Source organism: Notolepis coatsorum, assembly GCF_963971535.1.
Source record: "Notolepis coatsorum genome assembly, chromosome: 7".
Lineage (NCBI taxonomy): Eukaryota > Metazoa > Chordata > Actinopteri > Aulopiformes > Paralepididae > Notolepis > Notolepis coatsorum.
Window position 1 is genome coordinate 177,759,925 of NC_140171.1, and position 11,112 is coordinate 177,771,036.

Consider the following 11,112-nt stretch of genomic DNA (forward strand, 5'->3'; position numbering starts at 1 on the left):
TGTACTGAATTGTACTGTACTGTACTGTACTGAACTGTACTGAATTGTACTGTACTGTACTGTACTGAACTGTACTGAACTGTACTGTACTGAACTGTACTGAACTGTACTGTACTGTACTGAACTGTACTGAATTGTACTGAACTGTACTGTACTGTACTGAACTGAACTGTACTGAACTGTACTGAACTGTACTGAACTGTACTGAACTGTACTGTACTGAACTGAACTGTACTGAACTGTACTGTACTGAACTGTACTGAACTGTACTGTACTGAACTGTACTGTACTGAACTGTACTGTACTGAACTGTACTGTACTGAACTGTACTGTACTGAACTGAACTGTACTGAACTGTACTGAACTGTACTGAACTGTACTGTACTGAACTGTACTGTACTGAACTGTACTGAACTGTACTGAACTGTACTGAATTGTACTGAACTGAACTGAACTGTACTGAACTGAACTGTACTGAACTGAACTGTACTGTACTGTACTGAACTGAACTGTACTGAACTGTACTGAACTGAACTGTACTGAACTGTACTGAACTGTACTGAACTGTACTGAACTGTACTGTACTGTACTGAACTGAACTGAACTGTACTGAACTGTACTGAACTGAACTGTACTGAACTGTACTGAACTGAACTGAACTGAACTGTACTGAACTGAACTGTACTGAACTGTACTGAACTGTACTGAACTGTACTGAACTGTACTGAACTGTACTGAACTGAACTGTACTGAACTGTACTGAACTGAACTGTACTGAACTGTACTGAACTGAACTGAACTGAACTGTACTGTACTGAACTGTACTGAACTGAACTGTACTGAACTGTACTGTACTGTACTGAACTGAACTGTACTGAACTGTACTGAACTGAACTGAACTGAACTGTACTGAACTGAACTGAACTGTACTGTACTGTACTGAACTGTACTGAACTGAACTGAACTGAACTGTACTGTACTGAACTGTACTGAACTGTACTGAACTGAACTGAACTGTACTGTACTGAACTGTACTGAACTGTACTGTACTGAACTGAACTGAACTGTACTGAACTGTACTGAACTGTACTGAACTGAACTGAACTGTACTGAACTGAACTGAACTGTACTGAACTGAACTGTACTGTACTGAACTGAACTGAACTGAACTGTACTGAACTGAACTGAACAACCCTCTGAACTGAACTGAACTGAACTGAACTGAACTGTACTGAACTGTACTGAACTGTACTGTACTGAACTGTACTGTACTGAACTGAACTGTACTGAACTGAACTGTACTGTACTGAACTGTACTGAACTGAACTGAACTGTACTGAACTGTACTGAACTGAACTGTACTGAACTGTACTGAACTGTACTGAACTGTACTGTACTGAACTGAACTGTACTGAACTGAACTGTACTGTACTGAACTGAACTGAACTGTACTGAACTGTACTGAACTGTACTGAACTGAACTGTACTGTACTGTACTGAACTGTACTGAACTGAACTGAACTGTACTGAACTGTACTGAACTGTACTGAACTGTACTGTACTGAACTGTACTGTACTGAACTGTACTGTACTGAACTGTACTGAACTGTACTGTACTGAACTGTACTGAACTGTACTGTACTGAACTGTACTGTACTGAACTGTACTGAACTGTACTGTACTGAACTGTACTGTACTGAACTGAACTGTACTGAACTGTACTGAACTGTACTGAACTGAACTGAACTGTACTGAACTGTACTGAACTGTACTGAACTGTACTGAACTGTACTGAACTGAACTGTACTGTACTGTACTGAACTGTACTGAACTGAACTGTACTGTACTGAACTGTACTGAACTGTACTGAACTGTACTGAACTGTACTGAACTGTACTGTACTGAACTGAACTGTACTGTACTGAACTGTACTGTACTGAACTGTACTGTACTGAACTGAACTGTACTGTACTGTACTGTACTGAACTGTACTGAACTGTACTGTACTGAACTGTACTGAACTGTACTGTACTGAACTGTACTGAACTGTACTGTACTGAACTGTACTGAACTGTACTGTACTGTACTGTACTGAACTGAACTGAACTGTACTGAACTGTACTGAACTGAACTGTACTGTACTGAACTGTACTGAACTGTACTGAACTGTACTGAACTGTACTGAACTGAACTGTACTGTACTGTACTGAACTGAACTGTACTGTACTGAACTGTACTGAACTGTACTGAACTGAACTGTACTGAACTGTACTGAACTGTACTGTACTGAACTGTACTGAACTGTACTGAACTGTACTGAACTGAACTGAACTGTACTGTACTGAACTGAACTGTACTGTACTGAACTGTACTGAACTGTACTGTACTGAACTGTACTGAACTGAACTGAACTGTACTGAACTGTACTGAACTGAACTGTACTGAACTGTACTGAACTGTACTGTACTGAACTGAACTGTACTGTACTGAACTGAACTGTACTGAACTGTACTGTACTGAACTGTACTGTACTGTACTGTACTGAACTGAACTGTACTGAACTGTACTGTACTGTACTGAACTGTACTGTACTGAACTGTACTGAACTGTACTGAACTGTACTGAACTGTACTGTACTGAACTGTACTGAACTGAACTGTACTGAACTGTACTGTACTGAACTGTACTGTACTGAACTGTACTGTACTGAACTGTACTGAACTGAACTGTACTGAACTGAACTGAACTGAACTGTACTGTACTGAACTGTACTGAACTGAACTGAACTGTACTGTACTGTACTGTACTGAACTGAACTGAACTGTACTGAACTGTACTGAACTGTACTGAACTGAACTGTACTGAACTGTACTGAACTGAACTGTACTGTACTGAACTGAACTGTACTGAACTGAACTGAACTGTACTGAACTGTACTGAACTGAACTGTACTGAACTGAACTGTACTGAACTGTACTGTACTGAACTGTACTGAACTGAACTGAACTGAACAACCCTCTGAACTGAACTGAACTGAACTGTACTGTACTGTACAATCCAATCACAGACTCTGCTTCAGACAGACAATGGAATGAATTAAATTAGATGAATATTAGCCAGCACTGCATTTCTGCATTGTAAAATATAACATGACCTATTTTACTGTAACATGACATTTAAAAAACAATAGAGGTAGAGGTCAGTCTGAGTCGAGACGGACAGATTACCTCTCGTCCACTCAGTGAAGGAAGCATGCAGCTCTGATGTGGGTGGAGTTCAGACCCTGTTCACCTCCTCACTGTCACCTCCTAGAGAGAGAGAGAGAGAGAGAGAGAGAGAGAGAGAGAGAGAGAGAGAGAGAGAGAGAGAGAGAGAGGGGGGAGAGAGAGAGAGAGAGAGAGAGAGAGAGAGAGAGAGAGAGAGGGGGGGGGGAGAGAGAGAGGGGGGGGAGAGAGGGGGGGGGAGAGAGAGAGAGAGAGAGAGAGAGAGAGAGAGAGAGAGAGAGAGAGAGAGAGAGAGAGAGAGAGAGAGAGAAAACAAAAGATGTATGCATGGCCAGAAAAGCTTACACAACACACACACACACACACACACAACAGGTCTACATACAAGATCAGATACACTCTTTCTTTACACATGCATGCATGCACGCACACACAGACACACACACACACACACACACACACACACACACACACACACACACACACACACACACACACACACACACACACACACACACAGACACACTATGCCTACATACAAACTCAGATACAGTACAGTACACTCTATCTTTACACACACACACACACACACACACACACACACACACAGACACACTATAGGCCTACATACAAACTCAGATACAGTACACTATATATTTACACACACACACACCCACACAGACACACACAGACACACACACACACACACACACACACACACACACTCACACACACACACACACACACACACACTAAAGGCCTACATACAAACTCAGATACAGTACACTATATCTTTACACACATGCACGCACGCACGCCCACACACACACACACACACACACACACACACACACACACACACACACACACACACACACACACACACACACACACACAGACACACTATAGGGCAGGCCTACATACAAACTCAGATACAGTACAGTACACTCTATCTTTACACACACACACACACACACACACACACACACACACACACACACACACACACACACACACACACACACACACACACACACACACACACACACACATATCTGTTTCCCCCCGCGCCTCAGGCACATTCCTCCCAACACCTCCCTCTCATCCTGCCAGCAGCAGGACCAGGCTGGAACACGCTCCTTACAGCCACTGTGGTGGAACTAACAACAGCCTCCAGACCACGAGACCCCCCCCCTCCTCCACGACCCCCCTGGCCCCCTACTGTGAACTAGAGTAGCGGATGATAGAGGAGGAGGATACCTCTCCAACACTACGGGAGGATCATCCCAGACCTTCTCGTCTCGTCCAGTCGTCCCGGTGTTTCAAATCAATCAGACGGCAAAACCCCACCGTGTGGAACTATGAAGCAAGCCAGGCTGATTGCAAATGGCTGCTCTCTTCTCTCCATTCCCCCCTCTTTGCTGCTCTCTCCATCCCCCCTCTTTGCTGCTCTCTCCATCCCCCCTCTTTACTGCTCTCTCCATCCCCCTCTTTGCTGCTCTCTCCATCCCCCCTCTTTGCTGCTCTCTCCATCCCCCCCTCTTTACTGCTCTCTCCATCCCCCCTCTTTGCTGCTCTCTCCATCCCCCCTCTTTGCTGCTCTCTCCATCCCCCCTCTTTGCTGCTCTCTCCATCCCCCCTCTTTACTGCTCTCTCCATCCCCCCTCTTTGCTGCTCTCTCCATCCCCCCCTCTCTGCTGCTCTCTCCATCCCCCCTCTTTGCTGCTCTCTCCATCCCCCCCTCTCTGCTGCTCTCTCCATCCCCCCTCTTTGCTGCTCTCTCCATCCCCCCTCTTTACTGCTCTCTCCATCCCCCCTCTTTGCTGCTCTCTCCATCCCCCCCTCTCTGCTGCTCTCTCCATCCCCCCTCTTTGCTGCTCTCTCCATCCCCCCCCTCTTTACTGCTCTCTCCATCCCCCCTCTTTGCTGCTCTCTCCATCCCCCCCTCTCTGCTGCTCTCTCCATCCCCCCTCTTTGCTGCTCTCTCCATCCCCCCCTCTTTACTGCTCTCTCCATCCCCCCTCTTTGCTGCTCTCTCCATCCCCCCCTCTTTACTGCTCTCTCCATCCCCCCTCTTTGCTGCTCTCTCCATCCCCCCTCTTTGCTGCTCTCTCCATCCCCCCCTCTCTGCTGCTCTCTCCATCCCCCCTCTTTGCTGCTCTCTCCATCCCCCCTCTTTACTGCTCTCTCCATCCCCCCTCTTTGCTGCTCTCTCCATCCCCCCTCTTTACAGCTCTCTCCATCCCCCCTCTTTGCTGCTCTCTCCATCCCCCCTCTTTGCTGCTCTCTCCATCCCCCCTCTTTACTGCTCTCTCCACCCCCCCTCTTTGCTGCTCTCTCCATCCCCCCTCTTTGCTGCTCTCTCCATCCCCCCTCTTTGCTGCTCTCTCCATCGCCCCCCTTTGCTGCTCTCTCCATCCCCCCCTCTTTGCTGCTCTCTCCATCCCCCCCTCTTTACTGCTCTCTCCATCCCCCCTCTTTGCTGCTCTCTCCATCCCCCCTCTTTGCTGCTCTCTCCATCCCCCCCTCTTTGCTGCTCTCTCCATCGCCCCCCTTTGCTGCTCTCTCCACCCCCCCTCTTTGCTGCTCTCTCCACCCCCCCTCTTTACTGCTCTCTCCATCCCCCCCTCTTTGCTGCTCTCTCCATCCCCCCCTCTCTGCTGCTCTCTCCATCCCCCCTCTTTACTGCTCTCTCTCCATCCCCCCCTCTTTACTGCTCTCTCCATCCCCCCCTCTTTGCTGCTCTCTCCATCCCCCCCTCTCTGCTGCTCTCTCCACCCCCCCTCTTTGCTGCTCTCTCCATCCCCCCCTCTTTGCTGCTCTCTCCATCCCCCATCTTTGCTGCTCTCTCCATCCCCCCTCTTTACTGCTCTCTCCATCCCCCCTCTTTGCTGCTCTCTCCATCCCCCCTCTTTGCTGCTCTCTCCATCCCCCCCTCTTTACTGCTCTCTCCATCCCCCCTCTTTGCTGCTCTCTCCATCCCCCCTCTTTGCTGCTCTCTCCATCCCCCCTCTTTGCTGCTCTCTCCATCGCCCCCCTTTGCTGCTCTCTCCACCCCCCCTCTTTGCTGCTCTCTCCACCCCCCCTCTTTGCTGCTCTCTCCATCCCCCCCTCTTTACTGCTCTCTCCATCCCCCCCTCTTTGCTGCTCTCTCCATCCCCCCCTCTCTGCTGCTCTCTCCATCCCCCCTCTTTACTGCTCTCTCTCCATCCCCCCCTCTTTACTGCTCTCTCCATCCCCCCCTCTTTGCTGCTCTCTCCATCCCCCCCTCTCTGCTGCTCTCTCCACCCCCCCTCTTTACTGCTCTCTCCATCCCCCCTCTTTGCTGCTCTCTCCACCCCCCCTCTTTGCTGCTCTCTCCATCCCCCCCTCTTTGCTGCTCTCTCCACCCCCCCTCTTTGCTGCTCTCTCCACCCCCCCTCTTTACTGCTCTCTCCATCCCCCCCTCTTTGCTGCTCTCTCCATCCCCCCCTCTCTGCTGCTCTCTCCATCCCCCCTCTTTACTGCTCTCTCTCCATCCCCCCCTCTTTACTGCTCTCTCCATCCCCCCCTCTTTGCTGCTCTCTCCATCCCCCCCTCTCTGCTGCTCTCTCCATCCCCCCCTCTTTACTGCTCTCTCCATCCCCCCCTCTCTGCTGCTCTCTCCATCCCCCCCTCTTTACTGCTCTCTCCATCCCCCCCTCTTTACTGCTCTCTCCATCCCCCCCTCTCTGCTGCTCTCTCCATCCCCCCCTCTTTACTGCTCTCTCCATCCCCCCCTCTTTACTGCTCTCTCCATCCCCCCCTCTCTGCTGCTCTCTCCATCCCCCCTCTTTGCTGCTCTCTCCATCGCCCCCCTTTGCTGCTCTCTCCATCCCCCCCTCTTTGCTGCTCTCTCCATCCCCCCCTCTTTACTGCTCTCTCCATCCCCCCTCTTTGCTGCTCTCTCCATCCCCCCTCTTTGCTGCTCTCTCCATCCCCCCCTCTTTGCTGCTCTCTCCATCGCCCCCCTTTGCTGCTCTCTCCACCCCCCCTCTTTGCTGCTCTCTCCACCCCCCCTCTTTGCTGCTCTCTCCACCCCCCCTCTTTACTGCTCTCTCCATCCCCCCCTCTTTGCTGCTCTCTCCATCCCCCCCTCTCTGCTGCTCTCTCCATCCCCCCTCTTTACTGCTCTCTCTCCATCCCCCCCTCTTTACTGCTCTCTCCATCCCCCCCTCTTTGCTGCTCTCTCCATCCCCCCCTCTCTGCTGCTCTCTCCACCCCCCCTCTTTACTGCTCTCTCCATCCCCCCTCTTTGCTGCTCTCTCCATCCCCCCTCTTTACTGCTCTCTCCATCCCCCCTCTTTGCTGCTCTCTCCATCCCCCCTCTTTGCTGCTCTCTCCATCCCCCCCTCTCTGCTGCTCTCTCCATCCCCCCCTCTTTACTGCTCTCTCCATCCCCCCTCTTTGCTGCTCTCTCCATCCCCCCTCTTTACTGCTCTCTCCATCCCCCCTCTTTGCTGCTCTCTCCATCCCCCCTCTTTACTGCTCTCTCCATCCCCCCTCTTTGCTGCTCTCTCCATCCCCCCTCTTTGCTGCTCTCTCCATCCCCCCCTCTTTACTGCTCTCTCCATCCCCCCTCTTTGCTGCTCTCTCCATCCCCCCTCTTTGCTGCTCTCTCCACCCCCCCTCTTTGCTGCTCTCTCCACCCCCCCTCTTTGCTGCTCTCTCCATCCCCCCCTCTTTGCTGCTCTCTCCACCCCCCCTCTTTGCTGCTCTCTCCACCCCCCCTCTTTACTGCTCTCTCCATCCCCCCCTCTTTGCTGCTCTCTCCATCCCCCCCTCTCTGCTGCTCTCTCCATCCCCCCTCTTTACTGCTCTCTCTCCATCCCCCCCTCTTTACTGCTCTCTCCATCCCCCCCTCTTTGCTGCTCTCTCCATCCCCCCCTCTCTCCATCCCCCCCTCTTTACATCCAGACCCACCCCACCCCACCCCACCGTGCTGCTGCCCCTCAGGTTTGTCTGCCATGCGTCGAGGGGGAGATTGGCCTGAAGTGGCTCTGCTTAGTGTCAGTCAGTCATCTGGCTCCGGCCAGGGGGAGAGTCGTATCCTCCTGCTTGTGATAGAGGGGGGGTTCACAAAGCCCCCCCCCCCCCCCCCCCCCCCCCCCCCAAAGGCTCTCACACTAAATCAAACCCAGAACTGAAGTGATCTGTATACTGGTCTGGGAAGGACAAACCAGAGATCTGTACTCAGTGTGCTGGTCTGGGAAGGACAAACCAGTGATCTGTACTCAGTGTGCTGGTCTGGGAAGGACAAACCAGTGATCTGTACTCAGTGTGCTGGTCTGGGAAGGACAAACCAGAGATCTGTACTCAGTGTGCTGGTCTGGGAAGGACAAACCAGTGATCTGTACTCAGTGTGCTGGTCTGGGAAGGACAAACCAGTGATCTGTACTCAGTGTGCTGGTCTGGGAAGGACAAACCAGAGATCTGTACTCAGTGTGCTGGTCTGGGAAGGACACTGTGAGGGAATCTGCCTCGGCGGTGTAGGAAGTTCCATTTCTAGCCAAAGAACTACAGAGCAAGACGTGCACTGGGAATAAACAGTAGCAGATTTACACCCTGGTAGGGCTGACCCCTATTAATCGATTAGTCGACTAATCGGTCGAAAGGAGCCGTAGTCGACTGGCCAACCTCTTAGTCGAATATAATTAAAAAAAATCTTTTTTAATTAATAAAAAAAATTTTATCACTCTTTCCAAAAGAAAAGAGGCCTAGAAGCGTGGCTAATGCTAATGGCACGCAGACCAGAGGAAAACAGGCACAGAGGCACTGAAAAAGGATTTCACCATCTAATGAACACACTAGACTAGACAAATATCAAGATGTATCCATCAGTGGACCAATTGTATGCTTTTGCAGAGGACAAGAAGCCTTCAGTCGACTCCTTCAGACATTAAGCACCCCCCACAGCCCAAATGGAATGATTTAAAAAAAAAAATTAAAATTAAAATAAAAAAAGTTAAAAAATAATATCCTTTTTTTATTTTATTATTTTTTTTAAGTTGACCAATAGTCGACTAACGGCTAATTTTGGCCAATCCTAGTCGACCATCCAAATCCTTAGTCGGGGACAGCCCTACACCCTGGATTGCTTCAAACTACCAAACACTTTTGCATGAACTACAGATCAGGCAATTATAGATTCTGAGGGACCCCTGAGGCCTCACGCTGGGAGACGAGCCCCTCTACTCCTGAGGCCTCACGCTGGGAGACGAGCCCCTCTACTCCTGAGGCCTCACGCTGGGAGACGAGCCCCTCTATTACTGAGGCCTCACGCTGGGAGACGAGCCCCTCTATTACTGAGGCCTCACGCTGGGAGACGAGCCCCTCTACTCCTGAGGCCTCACGCTGGGAGACGAGCCCCTCTATTACTGAGGCCTCACGCTGGGAGACGAGCCCCTCTACTACTGAGGCCTCACGCTGGGAGACGAGCCCCTCTATCACTGAGGCCTCACGCTGGGAGACGAGCCCCTCTACTCCTGAGGCCTCACGCTGGGAGACGAGCCCCTCTATTACTGAGGCCTCACGCTGGGAGACGAGCCCCTCTACTCCTGAGGCCTCACGCTGGGAGACGAGCCCCTCTACTCCTGAGGCCTCACGCTGGGAGACGAGCCCCTCTACTCCTGAGGCCTCACGCTGGGAGACGAGCCCCTCTATTACTGAGGCCTCACGCTGGGAGACGAGCCCCTCTATTACTGAGGCCTCACGCTGGGAGACGAGCCCCTCTATTACTGAGGCCTCACGCTGGGAGACGAGCCCCTCTACTCCTGAGGCCTCACGCTGGGAGACGAGCCCCTCTATTACTGAGGCCTCACGCTGGGAGACGAGCCCCTCTATTACTGAGGCCTCACGCTGGGAGACGAGCCCCTCTATTCCTGAGGCCTCACGCTGGGAGACGAGCCCCTCTATTACTGAGGCCTCACGCTGGGAGACGAGCCCCTCTATTACTGAGGCCTCACGCTGGGAGACGAGCCCCTCTATTACTGAGGCCTCACGCTGGGAGACGAGCCCCTCTATTACTGAGGCCTCACGCTGGGAGACGAGCCCCTCTATTACTGAGGCCTCACGCTGGGAGACGAGCCCCTCTATTCCTGAGGCCTCACGCTGGGAGACGAGCCCCTCTATTACTGAGGCCTCACGCTGGGAGACGAGCCCCTCTATTACTGAGGCCTCACGCTGGGAGACGAGCCCCTCTACTCCTGAGGCCTCACGCTGGGAGACGAGCCCCTCTATTATTATTATTATTATTATTATTATTATTATTATTATTATTATTATATTATTATTATTATTATTATTATTATTATTATTATTATTATTATTATTATTATTATTATTATTATTATTATTATTATTATTATTATTATTATTATTTTATTTATTTTTTGTCAACGGTGGTTGGTGCAGGGGTTAGGGCAGGGGTGTCAAACTCATTTTCACAGAGGGCCACATCAGCATTATGGTTGCCCTCAAAGGGCCAAAGACCGTATAAATGTTAATGTAATGTAAAATAAATGTAGCTACTCATTTACATATTGTTAAACATGTTGTTTCTGTATTTATTACTTATTCAAGTTATACATATTGCATATGCATTTGCATAGATGTAAAAATATATGTTAGCTTATGTTATTTTAACAAATAATTTTAGTTTATCAGAACCCCATATTACTCCATCAATCAATGATCAAACCATTCAAGTAAATAACAAAGAAGAATATCATCAAATACAAGCTATGACATTAAGTTTGTTCAAAACCTTTTTGTCACAGTCAAGAGGGGCAGAACTAACAACTGTGAGCTGCAAAGAACGCGTGGGACAGATGTAGCAGATGTTACAAAAACAAATGGCTGCACACAACCT

At 50.0% G+C, this 11,112-nt stretch overlaps 1 protein-coding gene across 2 annotated transcripts in view; it reads right to left on the minus strand.

Annotated features, from left to right (window-relative positions):
- kank3 (KN motif and ankyrin repeat domains 3) overlaps positions 1 to 11,112 on the minus strand; it is a 103,179-nt gene that overhangs the window by 71,287 nt on the left and 20,780 nt on the right. For both annotated transcript variants that reach the window (XM_084318550.1, XM_084318551.1), the window contains exon 2: positions 3,228 to 3,308. The gene's annotated coding sequence lies outside the window, so the exon portion shown is untranslated. The remainder of the gene's footprint in view (positions 1 to 3,227; positions 3,309 to 11,112) is intronic.